At 40.6% G+C, this 20,366-nt stretch overlaps 1 protein-coding gene across 13 annotated transcripts in view; it reads right to left on the reverse strand.

Annotated features, from left to right (window-relative positions):
* The window catches only part of CDKL5 (cyclin dependent kinase like 5), a 114,758-nt gene that overhangs the window by 89,092 nt on the left and 5,300 nt on the right, over nt 1-20,366 (reverse strand). For 6 of the 13 annotated variants that reach the window (XM_072329694.1, XM_072329657.1, XM_072329642.1 and 3 more), the window contains exon 2: nt 8,267-8,367. The exons of the other annotated variants lie outside the window; for them this stretch is intronic. The gene's annotated coding sequence lies outside the window, so the exon portion shown is untranslated. The remainder of the gene's footprint in view (nt 1-8,266; nt 8,368-20,366) is intronic. 13 annotated transcript variants of the gene reach the window in all.

The raw sequence follows: 20,366 nt of genomic DNA on the forward strand, positions 1-20,366 counted from the left end.
AAGCATCCTAATATTATTTTCCAAGCATTTGAACAGGCATTTGGATTACCTAAGCCTGTACAGAAGCTTGTACATTGCTCTACAGGCATTTTGATGCGCGCTCATAGCAGGCCACAGAACTGAAAAATCAAACCTACTAAAAATGAGCGTGCAAAATATTAAGGACAACCATAAATTTTTTTTTAAGACATATTCTGATACACAAACTTGGCTGCAACTGATCCCTGCCAAACTGGCAGCCCCATATCCCCCACCTTTACAGCTCAGGGCTTGAAAAATCAGTTCCTTTGGTTCAATGTTTTTGCACTTATTAGCACCTATGAAGTATTTATATTTTCAATGATAGGATTCCCCAGACTTACTGGGTTTTCTTCTTGAAAATACACGGTATCTTCAAAAGCTTTTGCAATAAAGCTACTATATGGGCTCCAAGTCCCCGTATTTTTATTTTTGTAATCCATGTAATTTTACACAATAACGTCAGACAGCAGGTTCTCCCTCTCCCCTAATGAAGTTTTGCTCTCCCTTTAGGCTACCATCACAGAAGGTCAAGGTGATACTCAGGAATAGCTCTGCCATCTGGATCCCATGAAGCCAGATTAATAATGCTCTTTCACACAACGACTGTCAGACAGACCAAAGCCTCAGAGAACTCTGCCACCACTTTCTTGTGACAGATGACAGTCTCACCCTCATGTCACCAAAGACAATTCACAGATCAAGATACCCAGAACGCGAGGGTACTCTCACACACATTCTCTTAACCCGAGCTGCATTAGCATTCAGCATTTCAGCACCATCAATTTTTACTCAACTCTTTAACTCTGCAACTAATGGAAGTGACTCCAAGGATCTACATAGCTACTATGAAGCAGTACCATGATGACTGCAAGAGTAAGAACAATACTACTTTGCCATTAAAAAGAAAATAATTAAGAACTGAATGTTTGTGTGACCATACAATATTGATTAGCTCAAACAAAGACCAAGAAAGTCCTAAGTACTTCTGAAACGCAGTAGCTGAGCTACAATGCATGTGTTGGCCATGGCACAAACTTAAAGCTGGGTGAATCACACTGTTTAATTAAACGCCTACAGACATCAAACATAGATCATTAAGGTACAGTGATAAGGTAACTGGAGCAGGCAACAAGCAGCCTAACAATTAACCACCACGCCAGAAAATCTATACAAGAATAGATGTCTAGAACGGATCTATTGCGAAGAGTCTGTATCCACTCTTGCTTCCAAAAGTAAGGGAGGACAGGAGGTAGAATATTCTTAAGTTCAACATTAAAAGCTTGCTTAAGGATATAAATACACTGATGCATTGTGATTCACCCTGAGGAAATAGGTACACTTTGTTTTCTTAAAAAGCTTACAGATGTCAAAAAGTGGAAGCTTATCTTTTCAGCATCCATGGTGAGTCACGTAAGAAGCTGCATTGTGACTCCCACCAATGCGCAATTAAAAAATAATAATAATACAAACAAGCCATTAAAGGGGAGCCAAATTTCCTGAAAATCAGCTAAGAAAAATTAGACTGTCTTCACCTCTCATCAGTTATCCATCTCCTCTAATGAACAAACTGCACAAATAAGCCAGTTCCATAGCTAGGAAGTTTCTGGAACCATACCAAATGCTGATACTATACAGCCACCCAGACACTCAAAGCCCACAAGAAAGCGAAGAACTTCAATTTCCTAACAGTGTTTGAATACCATCACTACTCTTCCTTTACTATTTTCTTCACTATGCACAATAAATAGTTATTCAATATTTCATTTTTATTGATTATTGTTGAGGTCAGGTCTATGACCATGTCATTACTGGAAAGCAAATAAAGACAACTACAGATTAAAAACAAAAACAAAACAAACAAACAAACAAAAAAACCCTCAACTAAATACTCCATTTTCCCACTCTATTAAGTATATAAGCAATTTATTTATCCACATATCATAGAATCCCCAAGGTTGGAAAAGACCTCCAAGATTATCTTGTCTAATCATCCACCTACCAGTAACGTTTCCCCACTAGATCACGTCCCTCAGTATTACATCTAAACAGTTCTTGAACACCTCCAGAGACTCCACCAGCCCCCTGGGCAGTTCCAGTGCCAGCAACTCACTATTCCTTCCAAGAAGTCATTTTTCCTAATACTCAACCAGATCCTCCCTTGGTGCAACCTGAAGACATTCCCTCTCATCCTATCACTGTAACATGGAAGAAGAGTCTGACTCCCACCTTGCCACAACCTCCCTTTAGGAAGTTGTAGAGAGCAATAAGGTCTCCCCTGAGCCTTCTCTTCTGCAGCAGTTCCCTCAGCTGCTCCCCATCAAACTTGTGCTCCAGATACTTCACAGCTTCATTGCCTTTCCCTGGACACGCTCCAGGGCCTCAATGTCTTTCTCATAGTGAGGGGCCCAAAACTGAACACAGCTCCCAAGGTGCAGTCCTACCAAAGCTGAGTACAAAACAATGTACTCCAATGTACTCTCCTGCTCCTGCTGGCAACAGTATTTCTTATACAAACCACATGCATACATCTACGTAGGTTCTACAGGTTGTGCACAAACTCAAAGAGCAGATCTAATTGTTTTGCGTGATAGCTGCATATATAATTCAAAGGCAAGTCAAAATCTCAGATCGCATCAGACATCCTCACCATTCATGTAATTATTGCTTCCACTGAAGAGCGAGCTTTAACAAGAAGCTTGTCAGTGGTGATCTGTACCAGGACAAAAGCCAACCACATAAACTGGAACAGAAGGAGACTCCCTCTGAACACCAGGCAGCACTTCATGAGCATGACAGAGCATCGGCCCAGGTTGCTCAGAGGCTGTGAAGTCTCCTCCCTGGAGATCTCCAAGAGCTGCTTGGATGTGGCCTGGCACTATGCTCCAGGTGCACTGACCTAATGGACACAGAGGTACCCGGCAGCCTCAGCCATCCTGAAGTCCTGCAAAGAAAAAGCTCTAAAAAAAAAAAGGAGAAAACAGACTTTGGCACTGGCTAAACTTCATAGCTGGAGGAGTCTGAACAGCTTCCCTTCTAAATCTGTTATTCCAGACTACCGTTTTCTCCCAGCTTTGTTCTCTTCTATACTGTCCCCAACAATCTGTCTACTTTGTCATCAGATTTCTTCTTCCATTCTCACACAGTCATCCTACACCCTCAGCCATCTCCAAATCAAGTTACAACAATATTCTACTGTCTTCTGGCTTTCTTCTTCCTTGGATCCAGACAACTGTTGATTCCCCAGCACCAGTAAGCACATCCAAACTGACAGGTGGTTTTTATTATTGTTTTTTTTTTTTCTTATGAAAAACGTATGAAACTTGGTCAGATTTTTAACCATATTTGTGAAAAGGAACAAGTGCAGAATGATGAGGTGATTCATTCCATACTAAACATTGTAAAAGCACCGAAAGTGTTTAAAAGAAACCTTCTAAGTTTTTTTTTCCTCCTGAAGTAGCTTCTTTCTCAGCAAACTGCTTTGGCTTGAATAAAACAAAGGAGCCAGAACCAAACCACATTCAAAGTTGTAAACTAATCAGGCTGGGGCAGTCATCCAGGGAGGGCGGAGGGGAAAACCCAAAAAAAGTCAGCCAAACCCATTTGGCAGAGCTTAATAGTTTAAAAACCGAGTCTTGAGGGGAAAAAGCATATCAAGCCTTGATTATAGACAGTAGCTCCAGACCAGTCTACTTAGTTCAAAAATAAATAAACGCATAGGCCTGGTAAGACTACAACTTTCAGTCTCTTCTTTTGCGTTTTTGGCAAAGAAACATCTTTTTAATTTTTTTTTTTTTTTTTAGACAATGTTAGAAACTTCCATACATGTTAACATGTCTTCTAAACTAACGCAGCTCTCATTGCATCTCCAAAGCAGTATATGATATATCGCAGGCTATCACTAGTGTTACCGCATCCACTTATCAAGTCTATCAATGTTACAGTGACAGGCATGTTAGCCATGAAGGCTTTGTTCCATTAACAGCAGAGATCTGAGACAAAGGAAAATGAACAGATTCTGCAAAGCATGCAGTTTGGAACTGGTGGCTCCCCTTCCTCCTACAGCATGAGTTTTATTTGTCACTAAGATACCAAGAGAAAGCTTTATACATATAGGCTTTGATCTTTAAAACAAAAGTGCCGTCAACACGATCATAAGGACTGCAGATCATAAACAGAGTAGCAAGTGGACTTTAAAATAAACACAAGCATCTCCGCACAGAGGTTGAAATAGTGTGTGTTCGTTTCAGAGGGGCTGCTTTTTAAATCCCTGAAATGGTCTTCTGCTCTGCCTTCAAACTACATCAGTGGGCACGAGTTACCCATTGCACTTCTCTCCTGCATGACAGTGCTTCTGAAGAAGAGCGTTAGTGAAATGCATCAAGAGAGGTCAAATCAAGAGAGCAGTTGGTGCTGCATCATGGCTACATCAGCTGCTGCCAAATCTCATGAAAGAGACAGGACCTGCAGTCAGAAGCAGATGAGTTGCTGCTGGTGCATCAGGAGAGGCTAAAATCAAGGAGAACGGGAACAAAACAAGAGCTCAGTACAACAGGAAATAAAAACAACAGGGGAAAAGGACAATAAGTCTTCTATATGCACATGCTCTGGCTACTGCAGTAAAGGCAGCTGTCCAAGGGAAGCGTTTCAGATCACGCTTACCAGGGTGGGGGCACCACTCCCTTCTGAAGTTCTGCAATTCATTAGTGCATGGGTATCATTTATTTCTTTAAGACAACCACAAAACTTAGACTGGCAAACTGATAGGGGCTTATAATAGATGTGGATGTAATTTAAGTTGAACACTGCCAGTTGCAGTTACACACACAGTAGTACCTTTTCAGGGCTACCTAGAGAGAGTACAAGTTTCATTAGTGAAAACAGCATTTTCTGCATTAATACTCAGGACAGAAAGCCCCCAAACTCCTGCCTTTTGCATCAGTTTTTATCCCAGCTTCTTATTAACTGAGCTCTCTAACAGGATTGAAATGAATGCCTTTTTCTGCTACAGGAAGAAGAAAACTATTTCTCCTCAGGCTGCAGAGTTGTATAATGTACCAATGTTGCTTTTTAGTAATTGGACACAGCATAATCTTCCCAGAGCCATCAAAACTCATTTCTGGGCGATGCCAAATTGTCATCTCAATACCATGGAAAGCATTAACAAATTTTGCTTCTTGAGTTAACACTCGAGATTAATAAAAGCTTGACATGAGCCAGCAGTGCACTGCATCCTGGGCTGCATCAAGAGAAAAGCAGCCAGCAGGTAGAGAGAGGTTATCGCTCTCCTCTGCCCTTGTGAGGTCCCATCTGAAGTACTGTGTCTATGCCTGGGGCCCCTGGTGTAGGAAGGATGTAGAGTTGATATGATGGGTCCAGAAGAGGGCCACAAAGATGCTCAGAGGGATAGAGCACATCAGTCACTGTTTCTATATCAACAGTATGGACAATCTAATAGCATCATTACAATAAACAAATATATTACAAGAAAAAAAAACAAACACTTGGTTGTGCAAATGATTTCCTAATAAAATTTCTAACTTGCGGTTTTAAAACTTGAAATTATCAGATTCAATTTTGGAACTACTTTTGTGTTCTTGTGATTAGGGAAACATTACACAACCAATTAAAGGATAGTATTTGAGACTAGCAGCCTCAGCAGTTTATATATAGATCATGGAACCTGTTCTGCCGTGCTGCAGAACTGTGGGAACAAACGGAAACCCTGGAGAAAAGGAAGAGATATTTGACAATATACACTGATTAATTAGCAGCAAAATGGTTTTTCATATAAATTCCACATAAAACCCTGAGTTTCGCCTGTATCACAAATGGCACGGCAGTGCATTCCTATCAGTTCTCATCTCCTTGGGCTCCTACAATTTGGTAGGCAAATCAGCCTGTACCTGAGCACACGAGACAGAGCATACTGAGCCTGCCTTCCACCCAATTATCTGTAAGCAGAAGACTCTGCAGCAATTGTATATTTCCATCCACTGCTTTGCCCCAAAAAGCAAAATAAAAAAATGCAAACAAAAAACCCACACCAACCAAGGATCCCAATAACCCCTAATCTTCTTGAGAGTTAACTGCAAATTATTTCACTCTGGCACTACGTTGACCTTTAAAACCCATGTTTTATAGTGGCTTATCAGCTCAGTGATGCCAGAGCATTTTACAGGCTAACCTATGAACTTCTGAGAGAAGACACTGAGATGCAACCAATTCAGATATAGTTCAGCATAAGAAAACAAGTCACTTACAAGGCTTATGTCTCCAACACAAGAGCTGAGCCTGTCTGCACATAACAGTAATGATTTTAACACAAACACGTTTGCAGACTAGGTGTTCCACAACAATTGTGATCCCCGCAGCAAAGCAACAAATCCACCCAAGTCACTGCTTCTACATACTGTAAGGACCTGCCCTGAATGAAATCCCTTTCCATATGATCCAGTTTCACACATCTTTAACCTCCTGGTTTAGGGATTACAGAGCAGAACACTGCAATAACAGATGAATACTTGAACAGATTCACAGTTCCACACAATATATACTGAGAATACCTTATTTCTGTGTAAACAGAAACAACTGATAAACAGAGCATGTTTAATCTGTACTATCCTTCACCTACAGCAATCGCTTCAAATGCAACGTGGTTTGCAGTGACAAGCAATGCCTTGCAAGTCAGCCTCAGTACTAACAAGTGAATAGCAATAGCAGCAAAAAGTATTTATTCACAGTGCTCCCTAACCTACCTGATCACCCTTGTAATCTCATGACAAATAACAGCGCTTGCTCATGATCAGGTTCTTTAGAAACTCACACCTCTGATAATAAAAATCCACAAGAAAAAGCAACAAAACAGTCCATTTGCTCTCATCATCACTACATCAGTAAGATTTGATGCTCCTCTTGTGATTTTGCTAATGCAGAAGCTTAATCCACAAACACAGAAAACAGAGTTCACCAGTGAATTATAGAGGAACTGCTTAAGAGATAATTAACCATCTGCAGGTTGAATGTGTATTTGTAGGACTGAAAAGGATATTGTTGTGTCTTGTGATCAGACTATTAGCTGCTGAGCAACAGTTTACAGCTGCATAGGCAACATCTGTGAACCACTGATGGTTGATAAAAAACACTCAGACATCCTCCTCAGTCATTCATAGTGCTCTCAGAACACAAGCAAAACAAATAGGATTCGCCTATCTCTCAAGATGGAGATGAGAATTTCTGCCTCCTTAACATTTGAAAGCCAAAAGAAATGTAACAACCGGTTCCAGTGACGTCTAGATGCAGATAATTTCAAGGTCATTTGATGAGCCCTATGAGAATTTATGAAGTATTAATATGCTGTTTTCACAGGTATCATTAAACAAATCTTGAACTTCCACTTTTGAAAACCTCTTCTTAGTAAATATCCATAAATAAATTCATGAAGTTTTGTTTGTTTTTTTTTAAATAACACATTATTGTTCTAAGAAATTCAGAAGTCAAAACTTTGAATCAAAAACTACGGATGCAGTAGAAATTGCAGTGGTTCCCTGCTGTATCATTCTATTGGTATTTGAGGAATGCCAGCTTTCACACAGGTTTCATGTGCCAATAGACCTTGCTACCCTTCATATCCTACATCGGGGTACCAGCAAACCTGGTCACCTAAGTTCATGTTAGCCCTTTCTACAATATCTCAGTCCATGGCTGACGCTTACATTTTAGCTTCTCCATACTTCCTTCTTCACTGCTACCCAACACTTCTTTAAGACAGCTGGCAGCTCCCTACAGCTGCCCACTGCCCCTTCTGACTTGTCTCAGCCAAGAGTTCTCAAACACAGCACACTGCTTGTGCCATCTCAGACAGCTTTTTAGCTGTTCTTCAGTGTAAACATTCTTCAGAATCACAGAATTGTAGGGGTTGGAAGGGACCTCTAGAGATCATTGAGTCCAACCCCCCTGCTAGGTGATGTTTTCAAAGGTAAAAACAAAACACCACTACCACACAACATGCAGCTTCTCTTCTTTACTCCTCACTTGTCCTATATTAAAGAAAACAATTTATGCTGTGTAAAAACTAAGCAGTCGTTCCTGCTGTGCATGCTACAACAAAAAGTTCTTTTGGCAAGCATTCACAAATAAATGGAAAGTTCAGGGATGGAACTGCAATGACAGTTTTTGTCTTGAAATACAGTTCCATCAAAATTCCACAACCGAAACGCTAAGACAACAAAACTAATAGATTACTCACTTAATGATCCCTATTAGAGGTCTGTGGGAATGGGATAATTTGACTGGGCTAACTTCCTAGACTGGAAGAAGGAACAGAAGCTACAGCATCTTCCTTTGGCACTGTAATAAAAAAAAAGATACAAGATGAACTTAGAACAACATTAATATGGGAAAAGACCTCCAAGATCATTTAGTCCAGCTGCCCATCTACCACTAGTATTTCCCCACTAACCATGCTCCTCAGTGCCACATTCACATGCTTCTCAAACACCTCCAGGGACACTGACTTCCCCACCTCCCTTGGCAGCCTGTGCCACTGCCACAACCACTCTTTCCAAGAAGATTTTCCTAATATCCAATCTGATCCTCCCTTGGAGCAATCTGAAGCCATTCCCTCTCATCCTATCACTGTCATCTGGAAGAAGAGGCCAGTCCCCACCACACCACAACCTCCTTTCTACTTTAAGGAATGTAAGCTAAAAGCCACACTGCCTTAGCTAACCAGTAGTCACAACAGCTAATTCAAAATGATTGAGTAACAATTACATGCTTAAAGCACCTATTTCTTAAAATACTGAATTCATTGTCCAGAGGCCACAAAACACATTGGTTGCTTCAAGAACCTATATAGAATTTCACTCTAATGTCAAGAGAAAAGGCCAGGACTCCTGAGAAACCAGCAGAGAGCTGCAGGATCCCTCACCTGCAGCAACTCGCATGAAGCACAGAACTACTGGAGCACTCCAGCGCAACCCAGTTTCAAACTGCTTCCACTGAACACTGAAAGTTCTTTAAAGTACTGCCTGCCAGAACACAGGGACCTAGAAATTTCACAAGTTATTAAGTTATAGCTATAGGTGTAGTTCGTCTGTGTTCTCCTGGCTGCATGTAGTCATGAGTGATTATTCTCATATTACCATAGTCAGAGCTGTAAGTGCAGCAATTCGGCTATACTGATGAATTAGAACTTTTGCTCCAAAAATGAAGCTGAGCAAGGAGGGTGGAAAGGGAAAACAGCGCACTTATCACAATTTACAAACAGGATTCTTGTTCTCACTCAACTGGTACCAAAAGGCAACAGATTCCAATACTCTGATTTAGGTTCTGTAGCAGAAAACTGAACATCCCTCATCTGCTTCAAAGAACCCTTCTGCCACTTCAGCTTCGTTAAATTTATAACATGAAATCAGCAGCCTCTTGACCTCTGAAATAAACTGTTACATTGACCCTTTAATGTATTTTCATTCATTGGAAACGTCATGTCTGCGGGCATGACATCTGCAATAGAATACAACATTCACCACCAAATAACCTATCCACGCCTTGCAAAAAGGGCTGATCTGAAATAATAAACACATTTCCTTTAATCCATCTTGTATCTGAACAGGTATTAGACAGACTGAATTGTACCACAGCACTTGAAAGATTCAATACTGAAGGCAGTGCCATATGATCTTATGTTGTAAGGCAAGTCCTATAAGAAGTAACTGAAGTTTTATTCTCAGGTCAATGATAGACACCAAGAGCTCATATGTGTATGAGTTCCAACTAGGAAGTTCAGCTTTTCAAAAACCAGAGTTAAATACGTTAAAGGCTGATTATCAATGATTTCACAGTGCAGCAAGCTGTTAGTGACAGGTAAAGTCAGCAGAACTGAAGGAGAACTTCCATGTACAAAAGATCATTAACAACATCAAATTTGCTACATCTAATAGCCACTAACAGAGCCCAATAACCCATACCAGTTTTACGTATAAATATCAGTCTTTCAGAGACTGAGTTCTTGCACACTTTAAATGTACAAAAGAACAATGAATAATTGTCTCACTTGAAGGAAAAAAGAATAGGCTTCTCAAGTTACCTTGGGATAGACTTCCTGCACTGAGCACTTACTGTTTCACACCTCAACGGGAGACAAGCAGTTGTTTGTGCATCACTTGTTATAAATCTAGATTACAAGTATCTGCATGTATATGTGTATATACATGCCATAATTATTATGCTTTTCCTTTTCTCTAACTCAGTAAATAATTTTATCTCAATTTTTTCTCAGTTCCCACTGGGATAGGGGCAGTGAGTGAACGGCTGTGTGGTGCTCAGCCATCTGCTGGGTTAAACCACAACACAACACCATATCTTAAAGAATTTGCACATTGTAAAAGATTTCTTCTTTTAAGAACATCAGCTTGCATTTATAAAAGACACAGTATCTTACTTGCTGTTCCTCCTTACAGTACTCCTAGGGCATGTTATAGATGTATTACAGCACAAGAACTCCCTTCTCTCACCCCCACTCTCACAAGCAATGCTTCCCTCTTGCTGCTTCCACATTCTATCACCTCATTAGTTAATTATTGCTTAAACTCAAACATACACTACCTGCATATGTTGTAATGGAGACTTTTACTTTCTCATACACAAGAATAAAACTAAACTACACAGCTGAAAGGTAAAATTTATGCAACTGTGACTTAATTACTGTCAGGCCCTCAGCCTCCAGGAAAAGAACATCATCAATATCATAGTGGATTTTTTTGTGTCCTAATTAGAACAACACTGCTAAATGTATGACAAACAAATGCTTTAGGAAGCAGAACAACTACAAGATTAGAATCATAGAATCACAAGTTTGGAAAGGACCTACAAGATCATTTAATCCAACTGTCCTCCCATAACCACTGCTACCGTAATTGACTTTCCTTCTACTTGCACACACCATGTAAAGGACAGCTCAGACTCTGAGCTGCTCACAACCAAAAGCCAACACCTTCCTTCTCACAGGAAGAGACGGTGAACAACTGCTACACAACTGCATGCTGACAAAAGACACGTTCAGCATTCTCACAACGTTGCACTGTTGTAGTTTAATGTCTGGATGAAAGTAAAAGCTCCAAAACACTGCATGGATTCAGGACACCAACCGCAATTCAGTGTGCTGTTGGGGCTACTCGTTTGCAAACCAGAAGAATCCAGGTGATAAGTCACCTAATACTCTGCATACAGTGAACTTGGATACAAAAGGGCTATGGAATCTTGTTTCTAATGTTTGCAACATCTGATAATTAGGTGCCTACTGCAAACAGAGCTGTCAGAAAAGAATTCAAAGTTAAATATTCATCGATACACATTACAATGTCAAGGGTAAAGTCTTAACAACAACAACAAAAAATTAAAAAAAAAAATCTCACATTAAAATGCATTGTTGCTAATAGCTAAGTCAACCCTTATACACTTCACAGAATCATAGAATGTCCTGGATTGAAAAGGGCCACAATGACCACGTAGTTTCAACCCCTCTGCTATGTGCAGAGTTGCCAACCACCAGACCAGGCTGCCCAGAGCCACATCCGGCCTGGCCTTGAATGCCTCCAGGGATGGGGCATCCACAACCTCCTTGGGCAACCTGTTCCAGTGCATCACCACCCTCTGTGTGAAAAACTTCCTCCTCATATCCAACATAAACCTTCCCTGTCTCACTGTCTCAGTTTAAAACCATTCCCCCTTGTCCTATCATTGTCCACCCTCATAAACAGCCATTCCCTCTCCTGTTTATATGCTCCCTTCAGGTACTGGAATGCCACAATAAGGATTCCCCAGCGCTTTCTCTTCTCCAAGCTAAACCAGCCCAGTTCCCTCAACCTTTCCTGACAGGAGAGGTGCTCCAGCCCTCTGATCATCTTAGTGACCCTCCACTGGACCCACTCCAAGAGCTCCACATCCTTCCTGTACTGGGGGCCCCGGGCCTGGATGCAGTACTGCAGATGGGACCTCACAAGAGCTGAGGGGGACAATCAACACTAGATTTGTACAGCTCATTTCCCTACAAAGAAGGAATCCTAAACTAGAATGACACAGAGAAGGGCCACTTCTACCACTGATTTCCATCAGATCTCCTGGTGGTTCACCAAAAGGCACACCAAGGTCCTACAAGGTACAGCTTCTCAAAGCAAATCTCAGCATAAAGCAGTGATCTTCATTAAAATCCATTGGTAAGCAACTTGCCATTCATTTGAGCTACACTTTTCCAACAAGAAATGAGACCCTGCAAGATCACACAAAATTTCAGGTATGAGCAAAAAACACAGAACAACTCTAGAACAACTTCAGGCAAAAACCCTGAAGCACCATCCTATGCTTCCATCTCGTAGATAGACAAAACACAGTGAAGGGAAACTATGGGAACTTCTAAGGAGAAATAATAACTATCACTGAAGAGTGATCCCAGCAAACTTCAGAACCTCGTCTTAAAAGCAGTGTCCAATGCAAGGAGCACTTCTTGCTGGTCTGGTTCCTATTCAGTCACCTAAAATGCTCTGAGTCAAGAACTTGACAAACTCTGTAATTTCAGTAAAACAGAGATGGAAACAAAGACTCTTCTGGGTCTCCTCAGAACACAAATGACAATGACAAAGCCACAAAATTGACCTAAAATGCCTGCTCAGCATCATCCACCAGCAGAGCTTAAGTTTCACTTGAGCTTTACTTCCAGGTTTCTTAGGTAGAATGGGTGAAAGACTTCTGCTGTTGGCATCTTCCAGCAGAGACATTACGTTGTGCCTCAGCTGCAAGGAACACAGTGCAGGGATAGCTTATTGTATGGTAATGCTATAAGAGGTATGCAAATCACAGCTGTTTATTTTGCAGAGGGACCACTTTATTACATTCTTTAACTAAAATAATCATTACAAGGAAATGTCAAAGAACACCTTGACCATTCATCCACCTTAAAACAACATAAACAGTGGCGTAAGAGTAGCGTGCATGAAAGAACAAAGGCAGCACTCTGGCCATGGTAAAACAGAGGCAAGCAAAGGTGAAAACCACGCTACAAGAGTCCAGAAAGGTTGCAGATTCTACTAAGAGGGATAGAAAGGCAGGCTATGCATTCTGATCTTCTCAGATTTTGCTCCATTTCATATTCTTCCAACCTCCTGAATTAGAGAAGCAAAACAAAGCATTAAATAATCCCACTCATATATAAATATATTGTTGTAGATGCTATATATAACAATATATAGTTTATATATATTATATATATCTTATATATATATATAGTTTCAGTTCATACTCAGCACAAATTGTGATACCACACAGACTTTTTTAAAACCACACCTATTTTTCCACTCTTTTTGAAGTTTTATTCTGCTCAATATCTTTGAATGATACATTATAGTCACTTATAGGTAATAAAGCAGTGCACACCAAGCACCACAGAAGCATGAGGGCAATTTAAAAATACCTGCTATAATGATTACTCATAGAATTCTGGTAGAACAGGTTTTAAACAAAAAGCTCAAACTTCTTGTTCATAAAAACGGGCTTTCAACAGATCTAAGAACTTTCATCAGATGGCAAACGCAGGTCAACAGTTTCCTTAGTTTCATGGTGATTTAACTGATCTGCTTTGTGCTATTCAAGGACTAAGTTCTCCCTTGACCCTAATCCTTCAATTCTGAGGCGACTTTCTGGGCCAGAAGGATGTATGGCATAACACTTTGATTTTATTTCAAGTATGATGTGCTCACGGTATTTCAGAAGCTCAGTGTAAGGGTTAGTCAATGGCTGTACAGTTTTACTCTGCTGGAATGTAGTCCAGTTGTTACCTTGGCTCATATTCCACTCCTCTTAACACTGCAATCACAGCTGTACCCTCCATCACACCAGCACTGGTGCAGGCACGGTATTCTCTCAGTTCACTACTGACGGCCTATCTTGAAATCAATTTGCAAATTTATTTCGTGTTTCTCCTTCGGGAGAATGACATTTGTCTCAGCTGCTGTCATGTAATCACACCACACCAACTTCACTCTTTTTTCCCCCCCGGCGATTTGGTTCAGCTGTTAATGAAACAGCAGCGTTATTTTTCTCAGGTGGATTTATTATAACTCATTAAGATGAGTTATAACAACTATAAAGCTGACAAGCTCAACATAGATCATTTTGGTCCGTATTGTTAAGGAAGAATGTTTGAAAAAGAAGATTCTCTCCATTTAATTAGGTGAAGAGAAGGACGCCTTATAAAGTCTTACAGAAGACTTATTTTTAATTAACTTCTTCACCTTTTTACATGGAACTATCATATTGATGCAGAAAGCATTCTTCAAAGCGATGTTAAACGCCCCCTTTCCTACTGTAGCACTCTGTGTACCAGTTGGATCATTTTTCTTCAGCTCATGCATTTTGTTTAAAGAGCAAAAAATGCCTGTATAAGATATGGCTTTTGTCAAAAAGCGCTTTCAATTCCCTACAAAACAACAGAGAGAAAATGAGCTGTTTCCATGATACCTTCATTTCCATTTCTTAAGTATTCCATATGAAACGATATACTCTTGTATTAAAACAAGGGTATCCAGCATTAATTCTGGAGACAGTAGCAAGACAATCCTAAGATTGCCTAACTGGATTAAGCACTGTATTAAATGAGACTACTGATATACATATTTTAAAGGACATTTTAATTCATATTAAGACTACAGTATATTTTCAACTCTGATATTCCATCTTAAAGCAAGCACTAGAAGAAATTCTCCAGTCTAGGATGCTTATTTGCCCAGCACTGTTTGCTGCTCTACCATTAACATCACAGAATCTGAACATTATCACATCCTGCACTAACAAGTGATTTTATTGCTGCTTTCATTTGCAAAGTACATCTAGGCAAAACCATTTGCATGCAACTGACGTTATGGATTAAAATAAATCTTGGCTTTTGACATTTTTCTTCTGGATTTAGCTTCTAACTTAAAGCATACTACAATGCCACTACTGCTGTAGCATCACAATGAAAATCTGTTCCACGCAGCTACCAGTCACTGGCACACATCAAGGAATTCACATCACATTCAAATGTATTTTGGTTTGGGTTTTTTTGGACAAAGAACCTTTACGATACCATAGGATAAGAACATGAAATCCATCAGCTTGTTTTAATCTGTTCTGCCACTCCTCAGTAAAATGGTAGAGACCATCCGATAAGCAAAAGGAAGACAGAAAAAAAATCACTATCCATCAAATAATTGATTCTAGAGGTCCATTTTCATGTTCATCTATCATTTCAACTTAAATAAAATCCAATTATTTCAGCTTTACAGGTGGACTGGAAAGGATTAGGAGAGCTCATAAATGAACACCACCCAAATATATGTGCTACGCAGAGTCATCAAGTCCCACACGTTGAACATTAAACTCAATCTGCAGCTCCCCGGTTAGAATCGTTATCATGATGCATCCTCTCACACGTTGGTAGCATGGCACAGGTACTGCTGAGCACTGCATAATTCAATACATGGGCTTTACAGCAAGCTCAGGCAGCTTCATGGCCAGCAGAAGAATAGACCGTGCCCAGCAGCAAACACAACTTTGTGCTGGACCATGTGGCTGAGAAGCCCTGAGCATGATGCACGGGCTCTTCCATAGGATCCATTGCACAGTGCTCACACATCAGGGCTCTGGAGCTGACAAGAAACCTGTAGCAGGCCCAACAAGAAGAGGCCATTTTTGTCTCTGCTTCCATTCCACTCCAGCAACACAGCCTCCACTATCTAATCTAATTCTCAGCAGCATATTCTGAACTTTAAGGACAGAAAATACATCATTTTCTCTTTTACTGGTTATACTCATAAATTTTCTATTGCTTACATCTGCTAATTTATAGGTACAGCAGAACTCCACAAATTCGTACAGCTACTTCCACAGGCACCAATTAGGATGTGAGTCCCATTACATTACCCATACCCCACTGGCTTTACAGTACAAACCTACATTCATTATTTTCAAGCATTACATGCCCTGCACCATCCATCTCTACAGCACAAGTCATTCCCAACATCTGGTATCCTCTATGGTCACTGAGTAGGTGGTAACAGTGCACAGGGCACAGCAAACCTCCGTGCTTTTTAGTGGGGGCTTCTTTTGTAGCTACGTCGTCCTTCACAAGGCAAGGAGAGACCACCAGTCAATCAAACCATCAAAACCAGGAAGCAAGCAAAGAGTGCTATTAAATATTAAGCACCATCAGAAAACTCTAAAAAAGGCTGATGGTCACAAAGTGAAAAGGACAGCTATTGTTCTCATAATTCTGCAACGCTCGGAACTATCTCAAAGTGTTTGTAAGAACCACCATTTTAAAAACCACGCCTCTGTTGCTGTTAAAGATGGAAAATATGTTCAGTTAAATCATTTATTCATATTTTTTGCAGTTGAACCATCTTTTTCCGCCAGCTCTGGAGCTTCATGTAGTCCTATTATTTCAAAGGACAGCACGGTTCCTCTTTGCTAATTCCTTTGAAGAAGAGCAAGATAAGGAGCCTGGTCTGCCATTTCATTTCCATTGAAAACACCCAACAATAGCTCAAACGTTATTTTAAGTGGATATAACTGGAACAGTCACACAAAAGGTCACCCATTTTACTGGTGTGGAAAAATACAGGATAGGCTTCCCGGTCTCTCAGGGTTGTTCAGTACTTTGTTCAATCAAAGTCGAGTAGACTTTGGCCTTAATACAAATACTTTCCTATCTCCCCTCACCCAGCCACGTTTGCAACACAATTTTAGAATGATTTGTATAAATGAGTTTGATTTACCCCATAAGAAAAACAACAACAAAAAAAAGATACCAAAGATCTCTCAGTCTCTGAACTTACAGATAAAGCAATCTTGAATTTCAAATAAATTAATTACAAGTATACATGCAGGTTGGTGGCGTGTTTTTTCTTTCCTCTGTGAGTCACAATTTGAGTCAGCAGAAGTAACTAAAAAACAACTATGTTGACAGAACCAAGGGAAGTAAGGTCATGTTTCTCAAATATGCTTTTCATTCACAGAGCTTCAGGCAATTAAAACATCAATATGTACAGAATTAGTGAAACATTTAATGATCTCCCAACAACAGGAACAGCTCTTTGATTACGAAAAGGAAAGCCAAGGTTCACCTTCTGAAAACACTGCTTTGTTATTATTACTGTGTGAATCCCATGCTGGCATCTTCACACTGAAATTTGTTTTTATTTCTAACTGTGTTAAAAATAGTTTCTAAAGAAAGTCGAGCAACAAATTTGGTGTCTGTATGTGACATTTCAGCCCTCCACGTTTTTCAAGAACTAGTTCAGTGATTCCAACTCACGTTGCTGTGCTATAGGACCGCACTTACCCACCCCTGTTCTATCCTCGTGCTTGGCTGCCACTCTTCTACTTGCATCAAGCTCATATCCTACAAAATCAGGGAGAGAAACATGTATAACCTCTTACCCGCATACATCAGATGATGTTCCACCTACAGTTCTCTCCTTATTCCTGCTCTTCATGGTAGATTTGAACTGAGCACCCTTCCCACAATTCCTTCAAACAGTAGAAACTCTTTGCAGACTTGCATTACGCTCCTGCATAAGCTACATCAGGCGATGTCAAACAGATCCCCCACAGCTCTTAGTCCCACAGCCACCTACAAATATACCCTTACTTGCTTCCTCGAATAACATCCCCGAATTATTATCAGCTCCACATCATTTCTGCTTTCCTTTCTACCTTCACCTTGCCCAACAGTTCAACAAAAAGCAGCAAGTAACACGAGGACACAATAGCAGAGTTTGACTGTGGACCCACACAGTGGTTCCCATTTCTTGTCCCATCTCCAGTCACCTGCCTCTTCCCATCAGACCCGCATGGCTCCGCAGAGCTGGAGAACACTGCCCCCCTCCCAAAAAATGACCAAGTGGTTCAGAAGTTACTGGCAGGGTGGGAGGATGAGCTAGTGGGCAGATGCATGGACAGATGGAGCAATTGCATAAGATGCTCTTCTCAAACTAAATTCAGACTTTCAAGTCCTACCTGTTCCACCAAGCACTCCATCAGCGCTGGTCACTTCCCTCTTGGAGGTTTTCCATTTTATAAAAGGCAGTACCACATACATTAGTAGCTTCAGTCCATAGGCTTGCCAGATCGATGCTGCACTGACTGTACATCGCAATGTACAGTGTTACCATGCTCCATAAATAACTGTCTTGGAACACAAGCTGTACCCAAACAAGATTTTACAGTTAAGTAGAAAAATCATGTCTGCTTAAAAACATTATAATAGCATGTAATTTAAAACAGCCTTTGTACTAATAATGCCAACAGTAAAAGAAAAAAAAACCCTCAAATCTTGTGTTTTATAAAATACAGAAATTGTACAGCAGAAAGACTACTATGCATTAAAGGAACTGCAAAGGCGGTTTGCATTTCAGCAGCATAGGACTGTGTGAAGAGATGGAGGAGAAGCTATGCTAGATAAGCAGATGGATCAGGAACGTGTGAAAAGGTCCATAAGGTAGGCTCAAGTTTTTAAAGTATGAAACTTCTCAAGTGAGCATAGACTCAGTGTAGGTGTTTTCATACTAGGATTAGTTCTGGTGACAGGCTTGTATGGTGGTGGTTTTTTCTTTCGCAGCTTTTCTTTCTTTTTTTAAAGCTTAAAGATGTAGGTAGATAACAGCATTCTGGAATGGCTTGAGCTAGAAGGGACCCTTAAAAGCCATCCGGTCCAACTCCACCGCAGTGAACAAGGGTACCTACAGCCACATTGGGTGCTCAGAGCCCCGTCCAGCCTGACCTTGCACGTCCCCAGGGATGGGACACCCACCACCTCTCCAGGCAACCTGTGCCACTGCCTCACCACCCTTATCACAAAAAACTTCTTCCTCACCTCAAGTCTACACTTCCCCCTTTTAGTTTGAAACTATTTCTCCTTGTCCTGTCACAAGGGACTCTGCTAAAGCAACTGTCAACCCCAGCCTCGTCTTCCAAAAAGGCTGGAAATATGTTTGCAGAGATTAAGCAAACAAGTAACAACAATCTTGTGAACACTGCAGATTAACAGCATGGGAGGAAAAAAAATAGAAGGAGAGTGGAATCCAACTCACAAAGAAAAAAAGATAACATGCTTTCACCCCACACTATTGCTTATTTTGGGCTGAAATTCTCCCTCCAAGTGCCCAAAAGAAGATAACACAGCAGTGTAATTAAAGCAAGGAAAGTACAGTGAAAGAGAGAAAAAAAAAAAAGAAAGTCATTAAGAGAGAAGAAAATCTACATTTTACACCACTTCATCCTAGCGATATCTCAGGATGACATACATACACACACACACACACACATATACAAATACAGTGAAAACACCACTTTGAGCAGGTCTAACTGGACAGCCCTCTGAGTTCCCTTCCAAAGGGAACTGTACATGCAGGCACAATTAGAGAGGTCTTGAAGGAGAACCATCTTGCAACACAGAAGGTATTGCCAAAAGAAGAGAGTAAGCCATCAGGAATGCCATTCTCTTAACTAACAGCAGCTGAAAAAGAATGAAAATGGCCTCTTATAACTTGAAGTCAATTCTCACCTCCAAACATACAAAGCAATCAGATTTCAAACAGTAGCAAATGGCTGGAAGAAGGTTTAATTCGATATATATTGTATTTATTTTATTCAATTCTTTTCTTGGAGAAGAGAAGGCTCTGGGGAGATCTCATTTTGGCCTTCCAGTACCTAAAGGGAGCATATAAATAGTAGGGGGAATGGCTGTTTACGAGCGTGGACAGTGATAGGACAAGGGGGAATGGTTTTAAACTGAGACAGGGAGGTTTAGATTAGATATGAGGAGGAAGTTTTTCACTCAGAGGGTTGTGACACACTGGCACAGGTAGCCCAAGGAGGCTGTGGATGCCCCATCCCTGGAGGCATTCAAGACCAGGCTGGATGTGGCTCTGGGCAGCCTGGTCTGGTGGTTGGCAACCCTGCACATAGCAGCAGAGTTGAAACTGTGTGATCATTGTGGTCCTTTTCAACCCAGGCCATTCTGTGATTCTATGAATTTTTGCTAGAAGATGCAACATCATCTTCAGTCAACAGCCATCCTGCAATCAAGAAGGATAACACTAAAAACAAGTCTACATTCTCAGATGCACAACTGAAATGCTATCACCTACTATAACTAACATAAAAAGCAAGTTATGTCGCAAACACGCACCCATCCCCTATATTCACAGAGTATATTCTAACAATACAGAGAGCTGCCAGCATGTCTGCCAACAAGTATGACAAACACAAATTTGAAATATTAATTAATATGCAAGATTAAAAACATCTGT

Source organism: Excalfactoria chinensis, chromosome 1 (genome assembly GCF_039878825.1).
Source record: "Excalfactoria chinensis isolate bCotChi1 chromosome 1, bCotChi1.hap2, whole genome shotgun sequence".
In the NCBI taxonomy this organism is placed as follows: Eukaryota; Metazoa; Chordata; class Aves; order Galliformes; family Phasianidae; genus Excalfactoria; species Excalfactoria chinensis.